Here is a 15207-nt window from a genome sequence, read left to right as displayed (position 1 = left end):
TGGGGGAAGCCCCGGCGACTAGGTCGCACGGTGCCACAGGCGCAAATCCGTTCTAGAAACAAATGCCTAAAGAGGGCCACACTTGTGTAGAAATTGTCCACATAAAGATGGTACCCCTTGCCGAATAAGGGTGACACCAAGTCCCAGACTGTCTTCCCACTGCTCCCCAGGTAGTCAGGGCAACCGACCGGCTCCAGGGTCTGATCTTTTCCCTCATAGACACGAAATTTGTGGGTATAGCCTGTGGCCCTTTCACAGAGCTTATACAATTTGACCCCATACCGGGCACGCTTGCTTGGGATGTATTGTTTGAAGCCAAGGCGCCCGGTAAAATGTATTAGGGACTCGTCTATGCAGATGTTTTGCTCGGGGGTATACAAATCTGCAAATTTCTGTTTGAAATGGTCTATGAGGGGCCGAATTTTGTGGAGCCAGTCAAAACCTGGGTGGCCTCTGGGACGGGAGGTGGTGTTGTTGCTAAAATGCAGAAAACGCAGGATGGTCTCAAATCGTGTCCTGGACATAGCAGCAGAGAACATGGGCATGTGATGAATTGGGTTCGTGGACCAATATGACCGCAATTCATGCTTTTTAGTTAGACCCATGTTGAGGAGAAGGCCCAGAAAAATTTTAATTTCGGAAACTTGGACTGGTTTCCACCGGAAAGGCTGGGCATAAAAGCTTCCCGGGTTTGCGGTTATAAATTGTGTGGCATACCGGTTTGTCTCTGCCACGACTAAGTCCAAGAGCTCCGCAGTCAAGAACAGCTCAAAAAATCCCAGGGCCGAACCGATTTGAGCCGTCTCAACCCGAACTCCAGACTGGGCGGTGAAAGGGGGAACTACAGGTGCGGCTGAAGTTGGTGACTGCCAATCAGGGTTTGCCAGCACCTCAGGGACTCTAGGGGCTCTACGGGCCTGTCTGTGCGGTGGCTGCGACGGGGTAACTACTGCACGTGCCACCGTACCAGCTTCAACTGCCCTTCTGGTGCTCGCTACTTCACCATGTTGTACGGCAGTGCTGGTACTAGGTCCAGGAAGGGCTGCGCTGCTGGTGTATGCCTCACCACGTGATCCGGCAGCGACAGCCCCACTCTGCTGCTCTTGAAGCGGATCCTGCGTAACCTGTGGTCTAGCGACACGGGGCCGGGTACGCCTGGTGCTATCAGGGACCTCAGCCTCCTCGTCCGAACTTTGGGTCAGAGAGCCACTGCTTTCCACAGGTTCATATTCTGACCCGCTAGATTCGTCAGATGAGGGTTCCCACTCCTCATCCGACTGGGTCAGAATCCTGTAGGCCTCTTCAGAAGAATACCCCCTGTTTGACATTTTGGACTACTAAATTTAGGGGTATTCCCTGAGACTACCCAAGAAAAAAAGCAAGCCTGTCTTACAAAGGGGAGGCTAGCGAAGTACCGGAGGCCGCTGCGGTTGATAAAAAATATCAAAACTGATTTTTTTATCGCCGCAGTGCGTGTAAAGTGAATGTGCAGTGATCAAAAAATAATAATTTTTTGTCACTGCGGTGGGGCGGGCGTGGGTGAACGCACGTGTGGGCGACCGATCAGGCCTGATCAGGCAAACACTGCGTTTTGGGTGGAGGGCGAGCTAAGGTGACACTAATACAATTATAGATCTGACCGTGATCAGTTTTGATCACTTACAGATACTATAAAAGTACAAATGCTGATTAGCGATACGCTAATCAGCGAATAAAAGTGACTGCGGTGCGGTGGGCTGGGCGCTAACTGACGCTAACTACCTAACCAAGGGGCCTAAACTATCCCTAAAACCTAACAGTCAATACCATTGAAAAAAAAAAGTGACAGTTTACACTGATCACTTTTTTTCCTTTCACTAGTGATTGACAGGGGCGATCAAAGGGGTGATCAAAGGGTTAATTGGGGTGCAGGGGGGTGATCTGGGGCTAAGGTGTAGTGTTTGGTGTACTCACAGTTCAGTCTGCTCCTCTGCTGGATCCAACCGACGAAAAGGACCAGCAGAGGAGCAGACAAGCCATATAACAGATCATATTTACTAATATGATCTGTTATATGGCTTGTGATTGGATTTTTTGAAAATCGCCAGCCTGCCAGCCAATGACAGTTGCTGGCAGGCTGGTGACGAAATTGTTCTTTAACTTTTGCCGGCCCGCGATGCGCATGCGCAGGCCGGCAATGCCCGAAATCTCGCGTCTCGCGAGATGACGCACGGATGCGTCCAGGAGGAATGAATCAACCACCTTCCGGACGCATCCGTGCGTTAGGCGGTCGGGAGGTGGTTAAAATTGCAAAGCTTCTGAAGCGTGATCATCGAATAATCAAGCGTTTCATTCAAAATAGTCAACAGGGTCGCAAGAAGCGTGTGGAAAAACCAAGGCGCAAAATAACTGCCCATGAACTGAGAAAATTCAAGCGTGCAGCTGCCAAGATGCCACTTGCCACCAGTTTGGCCGTATTTCAGAGCTGCAACATCACTGGAGTGCCCAAAAGCACAAGGTGTGCAATACTCAGAGACATGGCCAAGGTAAGAAAGGCTGAAAGACGACCACCACTGAACAAGACACACAAGCTGAAACGACAAGACTGGGCCAAGAAATATCTCAAGACTGATTTTTCTAAGGTTTTATGGACTGATGAAATGAGAGTGAGTCTTGATGGGCCCATGGCTGGATTGGTAAAGGGCAGAGAGCTCCAGTCCGACTCAGACGCCAGCAAGGTGGAGGTGGAGTACTGGTTTGGGCTGGTATCATCAAAGATGAGCTTGTGGGGCCTTTTCGGGTTGAGGATGGAGTCAAGCTCAACTCCCAGTCCTACTACCAGTTTCTGGAAGACACCTTCTTCAAGCAGTGGTACAGGAAGAAGTCTGCATCCTTCAAGAAAAACATGATTTTCATGCAGGACAATGCTCCATCACACGCGTCCAAGTACTCCACAGCATGGCTGGCAAAAAAGGGTATAAAAGAAGAAAATCTAATGACATGGCCTCCTTGTTCACCTGATCTGAACCCCATTGAGAACCTGTGGTCCATCATCAAATGTGAGATTTACAAGGAGGGAAAACAGTACACCTCTCTGAACAGTGTCTGGGAGGCTGTGGTTGCTGCTGCACGCAATGTTGATGGTGAACAGATCAAAACACTGACAGAATCCATGGATGGCAGGCTTTTGAGTGTCCTTGCAAAGAAAGGTGGCTATATTGGTCACTGATTTGTTTTTGTTTTGTTTTTGAATGTCAGAAATGTATATTTGTGAATGTTGAGATGTTATATTGGTTTCACTGGTAAAAATGAATAATTGAAATGGGTATATATTTGTTTTTTGTTAAGTTGCCTAATAATTATGCACAGTAATAGTCACCTGCACACGCAGATATCCCCCTAAAATAGCTAAAACTAAAAACAAACTAAAAACTACTTCCAAAATATTCAGCTTTGATATTAATGAGTTTTTTGGGTTCATTGAGAACATGGTTGTTGTTCAATAATAAAATTAATCCTCAAAAATACAACTTGCCTAATAATTCTGCACTCCCTGTATTTCTGTCCGCAACTGTTCCGTATTTTTGTGGATCGGATGTGGACCCATTAATTAAATTTAGGCCACAATAGATGCAGACTGCACACTGTGTGCTGTCCAAATTCTTATGTTCATTCTGTGGCCCCCCCAAAAAATAGAACATGTCTTATTATTGCCTGTATTTTCAGACAAGAATTGGAATTTCTATCATGGAGAAGGATTTTCTGTTACACAATATGCGGAAGGCACACGGACGGTATCCGTGTTTCGCAGATACACAATTTGCACACAACAAATTACGGTTTTGTGAATGAGCCCTTACACAGAGACTACTATCAATCACTGATAACACCTCCCTGTCACGCCCTGCCCTGTTGGTGTTCTGAGGAGATCTGTCAGAGTTGCTGCACGTGACTCGATCTGACAGTTTGTTTTGTTGTGGGTTTGAACAGAATCCCACCTCTTCCCAGGTGTTGTTCTTTAGGTAATTAGTGAGGCTATTTATTCCTCCCTCTCCCTATAGCCTTTGCAGGTTATAGTTCTGCCTTGTGTGAGCTCTGGAAGTTTGGTGGATCGTCTTCCCCAACACATCTCTAGATAAGTCTTTTTCCCTTTTTCCTTCTGTGTCTGTTTGCACTAGGCCTCTAGGGTGACGCTAGCTCCTTTGGTTGTTGAAGGAGCTGGGTGTCTCTTTCCCTCTTCCCTTCAGCTGAGGGTTTGGTTCAGTGTGTTATAGTCTTAGGTACGTGGCCATGTGCATATCTACCATCGAGATATGCACATGGGCATAGCAACTTAGGGAAAGTGTTTTAGGGATTGCTAGGAGGTGACCCCTTTGTTCCTTAGCATTTGGGGCCTAGTCAGCTGTTTTGTTTGCTTTGCCGTGTTCTGTTTTCTTCCCTTATCTTACCTACCGTCACACTCCCCCATGTACAATTATCAGTGACTGACAGCTATCTATATATACACACTTACACAGATAATGCAATCAATCTCTGATAACACCTCCCCCATGTATAACTATCAGCGACTGACCGCTATCTATGTATACACACTTACACTGAGAATGCTATCAATCACTGAAAACCCCTCCCCTGTGTACAGCTATCAGTGGTTGACAGCTATCTATATATATATATATATATACTGTATATATATATATATATATATATATATACACACACTTGCACAGAGAATGCTATCAATCACTGATAACACCCCCCGTTCAACTATCAGAGACTGACAGCTATCTATATATACACAATTACACAGAGAATGCTATCAGTGATAACAACTCCCCTGATTACAACTATCAGTGACTGACTGCCATCTATGTATACACACTTACACAGAGAATGGAATCGAATACCATGAAGTGGAATTCGATCCGAATTTCAGGATAAATTCGATATGCCTCGAAGAGGAATTTCCTCGTGCTTCGTGATAGCAAATCGATTTAACCTTAAATAGTGTAAAAAACATCAAACTTACAGCCTCCATTTGCTCGCGATGGGCCGCCAGCCACCATCTTGATTGAAGATTTCAGCCGAAATCCCGTGCGTGGTGACGTATGAGGTCACCACACCGGCCGGCGTGAGGACGTCATATCGCACCATGCGAGATTTTGCACCAGATCCTAAAGCAAGATGTTTTTACACTCAGATGCCGTGATCATGTATAAACATGGCATGTGAGGGGTAAAATGATGGGGAGCAGCGCTATTGTAGCTTCCTTTCATTGCACCCGCTACTTACCAAAAAATTTGCTTTCTGACTAAATAATTCGCCACACAGCAAATTTTTGGGTAAAATTCTGCGAATCAGCCAAATTGTACTTTTCAGTAATTGGCTCATCTCTACTATAAATCATTGATAACCCTTCACCTGTGTACTGCTATCAGTGACTGACAGCTATCTCTGTATAGACACTTACACAGAGAATGCTATCAATCACTGAGAACACCTTCACTGTGTAAAACTATCAGTGACTGACAGCTATCTCTGTACACACATTTACACAGAGAATGCTATAAATCACTGAAAACACCACCAGTTCAACTATCAGTGACTGACCGCTATCTATGCATACACACACAGAATGCTATCAATCACTGATAACCCCTCCCCTGTGTACAGCTATCAGTAACTGACAGCTATCTCTGTACACACATTTACACAGAGAATGCTATCAATCACTGATAACACCTCCCCTGTGCACAACTATCAGTGAGAGCTATTAGTGTTGATCGAGCACCAAAGTGCTCGGGTGCTCAGGTCGAACACCTAGGGATGCTAGGACGCTCTACCGAGCATCCGAGTATAATGGAAGTCAATGGGAAAACCCAAGCATTAAACCAGGCACCCCCTGCTCTGAAGAGAGGAGGGTGTCTGGTTCATAGGAAAAGGTCAGAAATTGATAGAAACACAACCAAAATGGTTCGGGAACATCATGGGGAGGATGTCTGGATGCATCTTGGACTCCCAGGTCACTGCTGGGAATGATGTTGTCCAAGTAGTACGCCACTTTTACAGACTGACAATAATACGCACAAAACCGAAGATAAAATCAATTTTAGAGGTAAAATTGTTAGGAAACATTCTTTCCTGTATATTTACTTGTATATAAAGTGCAAGTGCTGCCAAAAATTACAAGGAAGTGGCACTCTGATACAACCTGTATATCACATAATGAAGGGTCTCATTCACATTGTGGTACAATTGTTCAGGTAGTGGGACTTGTACACTCATAAAGCCTATGCACTAAGTGAAAGGGCTTCCAAAAATTACAAGGAACCGGCACTCCAATACATCCTTTATTACACATAAAGGAGGGCATCATACACTCTTGAAAAATTATGATTAGAGGCCTACTGGTGACCCTCAAAAACATTAGGAGCAAGAGCCTGCTGATGACCCTCTAAAACATTACGTGCAAGGGCTTGCTGTTGAGCTGACCATCTAAAACATTAGGGGTGAGTGCCTGCTGCTGAGCTGACCATTGAAAAAATTAGGAGTGAGGGACTGCTGGTGAGCTGACCCTGTAAAACATTATGGTTGAGGGCCTGCTGGTGAGCTGACCCTAGAAACATTATATGCGCGGGCCTGCTGGTGAGCTGACCCTCTAAAACATTATATTCGAGGGCCTGCAGGTGAGCTAACCCTCTAAAAGATTGTAGGTGAGGGCCTGCTGGTGAGCTGACCCTATAAAGCAATACATGTGAGGGTCTGCAGGTGAGCTGGCCCTCTAAAACATTATATGCGAGGGCCTGCAGCTGAGCTAAACCTCTAAAAGATTGTAGGTGAGGGCCTACTGGTGAGCTGACCCTCTAAAACATTATATGTGAGGGCCTGCAGGTGAGATAACCCTCTAAGACATTAGGAGCGAGGGCAGACTGATAAGCATGTTGATACGATGGAAGACGAGGAGGAGAATGAGAAAAGGAAGATTGAACCATATACCCTTTTTTGTGGTGGAAGGGGTGCATGGGAATACAGTGTATTCAGTACATTATAAAAAACACATTTAAAGAGAACCTTTCACCCCTGGTGGTGCTTATTCAGTTCTTCATTTTGCACTCAGTGCCCCCGTTTGTCCGTGGTGCCCCCCGCAATATTTCCCGCCTTCTATGCTAATGAGCCATTTGGCTCAACTGGGCGGGCCTTCAAAAGTTCTCCCGGGTGTGTCTTTCTTCTCCCTGGCACGGAGCGCATCCAATCTGCATGTTCTGCTCTTAGCCAGGGAGAAGAAGCTCCAGCTGCGAGATTCGCGAGAACTGGAGCGATTTCATCCATCCTGAGCCGGCGCCATCTTGGATTCCCGCGGCCAGCATTAGAGCAGCGTCGGAGGTGGCGGTTCAGGATGGATAAAATCGCTCCAGTTCTCACGAATCTCGTGAGAACTGGAGCTTCTTCTCCCTGGCTAAGAGCGCAGCGCGCTGATTGGATGCGCTCCGTGCCAGGGAGAAGAAAGACACGCCCAGGAGAACTTTTGCAGGCCCGCCCAGTTGAGGCGAATGGCTCATTAGCATAGAAGGTGGGAAATATTGTGGGGGGCACCGCGGACAAACGGGGGCACTGAGTGCAAAATGAAGAACTGAATAAGCACCACCGGGGGCCGGCAAGTAAGGGTATATTTTTTGTTTAACTTGCATTTTCGGGTGAAAGGTCCTCTTTAAAGTGCCTTTATGTTCAGCCGCTTTCCTCTGGTGGAGTAGAGAAGTCTGGGGCAATCCAGGCCTTGCTCATTTTCATAAGAGTCAACCTGTCAGCATTTTCAGTTGACAGGCGGATGAGCCTATCAGTTATTCTGCCCCCAGAAGCACTAAATACCCGCTCTAACAAAACGCTGGCGGCAGGGAAGGTCAGCACTGCCAAGCCATAGAGCGCCAGTTCGTGCCACATGTCCAGCTTGGACATCCAGTAGTTGTAAGGCACAGAGGGATCATTGCCGCCAGCGTTGTCAGCTTCAAATTTTTGGAGCAATTTTTCCACAAGTACCTTCTGGTATTGCACCATTTTGCTCGTCCCCTCCACCACAGGAATGAGAGGTGAGAAGTTCTCTTTGTAGTGGGGGTCGAGAAGGGTGAACAACCAGTAATCGGTGTTGTCCAAAATGCATAAAACGCGTGGGTCACGGGAAAGGCAGCCATGTGTGCCAGAGTCCCAACAGGCAAGAATTCACGGTCGTCAACAGGAGGATGACTCTCAATCTCCTCATCCTCTTCCTCCTCTTCTGCCCATCCATGCTGAACAGATGGAATTAAACTTCCATTGGTACTACCCTCTGTACCGGAGGCATCCGTCTCCTGCTGCTCCTCCTTCTCATCATCCAGTTTGCGCTGAGAAGACGAACTGAGGGTGGTCTGGCTATCACCCTGTGTAATGTCTTCCCCCATTTCCACATCTTCCACATACAAAGCTTTGGCCTTAATTGTGAGCAGCGAGCCTTTGAGTAGACACAGAAGTGGGATGGTGACGCTGATACTAGCGTTATTGCCGCTAACCATCTGTGTTGATTCCTCAAAGTTTCTTAACCCCTTATCGCAAAATGCTGTGCATTTACGGCGGGGGATGCATTGCCAGAATGTATTTCGCCGTACATGCACAGCAGGATGATCGGGCAGGCACCGGAGCGGTGCGCGCCCGATCACTGCAGGGGTCCGGCAGTCCCTGGTAGCCGGGCCCCTGCTGTATCCGCGGACATCGCTGTTTACAGCGATGCCGGCGAATTAACCCCTTCTATGCCGCGGTCTGCGCTGACCGCGACATAGAAGTGGTTTGTGGCGGGTGAAGCAGCGCATTGAGTCCCCGCACTGCTGTGGCGGGGACCCGATACATGACAAGGCAGCCCGATGCCATGCAGAGGCTGCCCAATGCACTGCACGGCATCGGGACCTGCCTTCTACTGGTGCTGAGGAGATCCAACCTCAGGCTGGGTCTCCTAGGCAACCTGTTTGTGTACTACTCACTGTAGTACACAAACAGGCAATGCATTACAATACAGATGTATTGTAATTAGAGGTGGGACGACGAATCCATCGAATCCACTAACGACCGGCTCTATAATATATCACATGATCCACCCTGCCTGATAGACACCATAAAAAATAAAAACTGTGTTAAAAAAGCCATTTTTGTCACCTTACATCAGTAAAATTACAACACCAAGCGATCAAAAAGGCATATGCCCCCCAAAATAGTACCAATCTAAAAGTGCAACACCAAGTGATCAAAAAGGCGTATGCTCCAAAAAATAGTACCAATCTAACCATCGCATCCTGCAAAAAATGAGCCCCTACATAGGGCAATCGCCCAAAATATAAAAAAAATATCACTCTCAGACATGATTTTTAATTTTTTTTGTTTCAAAAATGCTTTATTGTGTTAAATGTAAAAGAAAATAAATAAAGTATACATATAAGGTATCGCCGCGTCTGTAAAAATCTGCTCTATAAAAATACCACATGACCTAACCTCTCAGGTTAACACCGTAAAAAAAAAAATTGACAAAAAAGCATTTTTTTGTCACGTTACATCACAAATAGTGTAATAACAAGTGATCCAAAAGTCATATGCACCCCAAAATTGTACCAATCGAATCGTCATTTCATCCCGCAAAAATGGTACCCTACCTAAGAGAATCCCCCAAAAATATAAAAACGATGGCTCTCAGACTATGGTGACAATAAAACATGATTTAAATTTTTTTTTGTTTCAAAAATATTAGTGAATAAAACTAAAATAAATAAAAGCCATTTTGTCACCTTACATCACAAAAAGTGTAATAGCAAGCACTCAAAAAGACATATGCACCCCAAACTTGTACCAATTAAACCATCATCTCATACTAAAAAAAATTAGCCCCTATATAAGACATTCACCCAAAAAAAATAAAAAAAACATGGCTTTCAGAATATGGAGACACTAAAAAAATCCTTTATTTCAAAAATGCTCATAGTCATATTTGGTATTGTCACATCCGTAAGAACCTGCTCTATAAAAATAGCTCATGATCTAACCTGTCAGATTAACATTGTAAATAACAAAAAATAAAAACAGTGGCAAAACAGTTATTTGTTGTTACCTTGCCTCACAAAAAGTGTAATATAGAGCAACCAAAAATCATCTGTACCCTAAAATAGTACCAACAAAACTGCCACCTTATCTGGTTGTTTCCAAAATGGGGTAATTTTTTTTGTAGTTTCTCCTCTAGGGGTGCATCAGGGGGTCTTCAAATGTGACATGGCAAGTTAAAATTATCCCAGTGAAATCTGCCCTCCAAAAACCATATGGCATTTCTTTCCTTCTGCGCCCTGCCGTGTGGCCATACAGCAGTTTTTTGCAACATATGGGGTGTTTCTGTAAACTACAGAATCAGGGCAATAAAAATTGAGTTTAGTTTGGCTGTTAATCCTGGCTTTGTTAACGGAAAAAATTGATTAAAATGTAAAATCTGCCAAAAAAGTGAAATTCTGAAATTTCATATCCATTTTCAATTAATTCTTGTGGAACACCTAAAGGGTTAACAACGTTTGTAAAATCTGTTTTAAATACCTTGAAGGGTGTAGTTTCCAAAATGGGGTCACTTCTTTGGAGTTTCTGCTCTAGGGGTGCATCAGGGTGGCTTCAAATGGGACATGGTGTCAAAAACCAGTCCATCAAAATCTGCCTTCTAAAAACCATATGGCATTCCTTTACTTCTGCGCCCTGCCATGTGGCCACACAGCAGTTTTTGACCACATATGGGGTGTTTCTGTAAACTACAGAATCAGGGCAATAAAAATAGAGTTTAGTTTGGCTGTTAATCCTGGCTTTGTTAGCGGAAAAAAATTATTAAAATGGAAAATCTGCCCAAAAAATTAAATTCGGAAATTTCATATCCATTTTCAAATAATTCTTGTGGAACACCTAAAGGGTTAACAAAGTTGCAAATTTTTCAGAATTTTTGGTATTTTTTTATAAATAAAAATGAAATCACTGTCATAAAGTACAATATGTGACGAGAAAACAGTCTCAGAATGGCTTGGATAAATAAAAGCATTTTAAAGTTATCACCACAAAGTAACACATGTCAGTTTTGCAAAAATCAGGTCAGACATCCATGCCCACTCCTTGCTTGTGAATAGCGGAAGCTGACTGGAACGGCGACGACCATGTTGCAGCTGGTATTCCACTACTGCCCTCTGCTGCTCACAAAGCCTGGCCAACATGTGGAACGTGGAGTTCATGCACGTACTCACGTCGCACAACAGTCGGTGAGCTGGCAATTGTAAGCGCTGCTGCAGTGTTGACAGACCGGCGGAAGCTGTCGATGACTTGCGGAAATGGGCACACAAGCGGCACACCTCCACCAGTAGCTCAGGCAAATTGGGGTAGGTTTTGAGAAACTGCTGAACCACTAAGTTGAAGAAGTGGGCTAGGCATGGGATGTGTGTGATCTTGTTGAGTTCAAAAGCCGCCACCAAGTTACAGTCATTATTAGACACAACCATGCCTGGTTCTAGGTTGAGTGGCGAGATCCACAGCTCAATCTGGTCTCTTATGCCCTCCCACAGCTCTGTGGCAGTGTACTGTTTGTCACCTAAGCAAATTAGCTTAAGCACGGCCTGTTGACTCTTCGCCACTGCAGTGCTACAATGCTTCCAGCTATTGATTGATGGCTGACTGGTGCTGCAAGAGGATATTTCTGAGGTAGAAGTGGAGGAAGAGGAGAAGGAGGAGGAGAAGTGGGGGTTGGAGCAACCAACTTAGGTGGTGGCGGAAACCCTGATGGAATTAGGGCCCGCAATCCTTGGTGTTGGTAGCACCTGTGCCATCCTAGGGTACAACTCGCTCCCACCCTCCACAACGTTCACCCAGTGTGCCATCAGGGAAATGTAGCATCCCTGGCCGAAAGCACTTGTCCATGTGTCAGTGGTTAAGTGGACCTTCCCAGTAACTGCGCTGGTCAGGGTGATGTTACGGGACATATGTTGGTGTAAGGCGGGCACGGAACACAGTGAAAAATAGTGGCAGCTGGGGACTGCGTAACGAGGGACGGCCGCCGACATTAGGCAGATGAAAGCCTCAGTGTCCACAAGCCTAAATGGCAACATTTCCAGGGCCAGTAATTTGGAAAGTTGCGCATTTTGTGCTATGGCCTGTGGGTGGGTGGCTGAGTATTTGCGCTTGCGTTCAAATGCCTGGGGTAAGGACATTTGTACGCTGTCCTGGGACACGTAAGTGGATGTGGTCGCTGATGGTGCTTGCGAAGGTCCAGGTGCAGGGCGGGTTGCATCCGGGCCTGCGCCTTCGACAGGGGATTGGCCAGCACGTAACACAGGGGAAGAGGAGGCAGTGGTGTGACCTGCAAACACTGATTGTGGATTGAGGCGTTCGGCCCACCTACTTTGGTGCTTTGATGCCATGTGGCGGATCATGCTGGTGGTTGTGAGTTTGCTAGTGTTCACGCCTCTGCTCATTTTTGTATGGCACAGGTTGCAAATTACAATTGCCTCTTTCAGCCTGTTGCAGTGCTGCGGATCCCTCCCCCTTTGTACTGCTGTCCTCACTCGGCTTGCCACCTTCCCAGGTTGGTCAGTGACTTCATCGTCCACAACTTCCTCTTTCACTTTCTCACTCTGCTCATCCTCCTGACTTGTTGACCTTACAACAACCTTAGTTATTGACAACTGTGTCTGATCTTCATCATTAACCTCCTGAGACACTAATTGCCGTTGACTTATTGGCAACTATGTCTCATCATCATCATCCACCTTTTTTGAATCCAGAGGGAAAACAAACCAGGCTGTTTTAGTGAGCTTCATTTATATTAATATAAGCAGTATATAACGCGAGTTTGACCGCTATGCGTGGTTGATTAAGTGTGGTTGTGTAAGTGTGTGACTTAAGATTAAGTGACTTTAGATTCAGGGACTTCAGTGGGGGACTGCAATTAGCCAATTTCTTAACACTACATTATATTGTATTTTTCGCTTTTGTGGTGTAATCCCCATTTAGTACAGTCCTGATCAAAAGTTTATGACCACTTGAAAAATGGCAAAAAATCATATTTGGCATGGCTGGATCTTAACAAGGTTCCAAGTAGAACTTCAACATGCAACAAGAAGAAATGGGAGTGAGACAAAACATTTTTTGAGCATTCAATTTAATAAAAACAACGAATAAACTGAAACAGGCTGTTTTTCAGCTGATCAAAAGTTTAGGACCACACCTCCAAAAAAAAACTAAACCCACCCAAAACAGAAATCCAACTTCCAAACATGAACTCAATAATGAGTAGCTCCGCCGTTATTGTTTATCACTTAAAAAAAAATTTAGGCATGCTTGATGCAAGCGTTTCCATGAGGTGAGTGGAAACATTTCTCCAAGTGGTGAAGACGGCCGCACGAAAGCCATCTACTGTCTGGAACTGTTGTCCATTTTTGTAAACTTCCCTTGCCATCCATCCCCAAAGGTTCTCAATTGGATTTAGATCAGCGGAACACGCAGGATGGGCCAAAAGAGTGATGTTATTCTCCTGGAAGAAGTCCCTTGTCCTGTGGGCATTGTGTACTGTAGCATTGTCCTGTTGAAAAACCCAGTCGTTACCACACAGACGAGGGCCCTCATTCATGAGGAATGCTCTCTGCAACATCTGGACATAGCCAGTGGCCGTTTGACGCCCCTGCACTTCCTGAAGCTCCATTGTTCCACTGAAGGAAAAAGCACCCCAGACCATTATGGTGCCCCCTCCACTGTGGTGCGTAGAAAACATCTCAGGTGGGATCTGCTTGTCATGCCAGTAACGTTGGAAACCATCAGGACCATCAAGGTAAAACAAATTCTCATCAGAGAATAAAACTTTCTTCCACCTTTGAATGTCCCATGTTTGGTGCTCTCTTGCAAAGTCCAAACGAGCAGTTCTGTGGCGTTCAAGGAGACAAAGTCTTTGAAGACGTTTTTTGTTTTTGAAGCCCTTCAGTCTCAGATGCCGTCTGATGGTTATGGGGCTGCAGTCAGCACCAGTAAGGGCCTTAATTTGGGTCGAGGATCATACAGTGTCTTGACGAACAGCCAATTGGATCATCCGGCTCAGTACTGATGAAACTTTTTGGGGTTTTCCACTTGACTTTTTTGTTCCATAACCCCTTAGGTTCATTTAAGAAATTCCAAATGACTGTCTTACTGCGTCCCACCTCAGCAGCAATGGAGCGCTGTAAGAGGCCCTGCTTATGCAGTTCAACAACCCGACCACGTTCAAAAAGGGAGAGTTTTTTTGCCTTTGCCATTACAACGTGTGACTACCTGACAGAAAATGACAATGAATCCACATCTTTGCACAGATTTGGCCTTTTAAAGGCATGTGGTCCTAAAATTTGGATCAGCTGAAAAACAGCCTGTTTCAGTTTAATCTTTTTTTTTTTTATTCATTGAATGCTCAAAAAATGTTTTGTCTCACTCTCATTTCTTCTTGTTGCATGTTGAAGCTCTACTTGGAACCTTGTTAAGATCCAGCAATGTAAAATATGATTTTTTGCCATTTTTCAAGTGGTCTTAAACTTTTGATCAGGACTGTATGTGTTGCACAATTGACAACGCAGTCCAGTGCACATCTTGCATGAAGTCCTGGAACAGCCGTTCAAGGGTGTATATCTTTGTTCAAGATGTGAGCAAATTACCCGTTTGGAATTGCAAATCGAGTCTCTAAACAGGCAAGTTGCAACACTGAGAGGCATTGACAATTTGCAAAAGAGTTTGCTTCTCACCGAGCAAGCACTCTTTGGGGTAGATGAGGGGGAAGGTGACAGGAAGGAGGCTGAGGAAAGTGAGGTAGCTAGCTGGGTAACGGTTAGAAAGCGGGGTAGAGGGAAGAGTGCCAGGGAGGCTAGCCCTGATCTGACACACCCCAACAGGTTTGCACATTTGGCAGATGAGGGGGATGTCAATTCAGGGACGGCACTGCTGTAGCCGGACACTTACTCTGCCAGTCAAGGGAATGTCAGCTCCAGTAAGCAGGGAACCAGGAGAGCAAGGCAGGCCAGACAGGTGCTGGTAGTGGGAGACTCCATTATTAGGGAAACAGATAGGGCAATCTGTCACAAAGACCGTGATCGCCGAACAGTGTGCTGTCTTCCTGGTGCTAGAGTTCGACACATCGCTGATCGGGTTGACAGATTACTGGGAGGGGCTGGAGAAGATCCAGCGGTCATG

Source organism: Bufo bufo, chromosome 2, assembly GCF_905171765.1.
Source record: "Bufo bufo chromosome 2, aBufBuf1.1, whole genome shotgun sequence".
Lineage (NCBI taxonomy): Eukaryota > Metazoa > Chordata > Amphibia > Anura > Bufonidae > Bufo > Bufo bufo.
The sequence above is the reverse complement of the archived record's forward strand: the minus strand, read 5'-3'. Positions refer to the sequence as shown.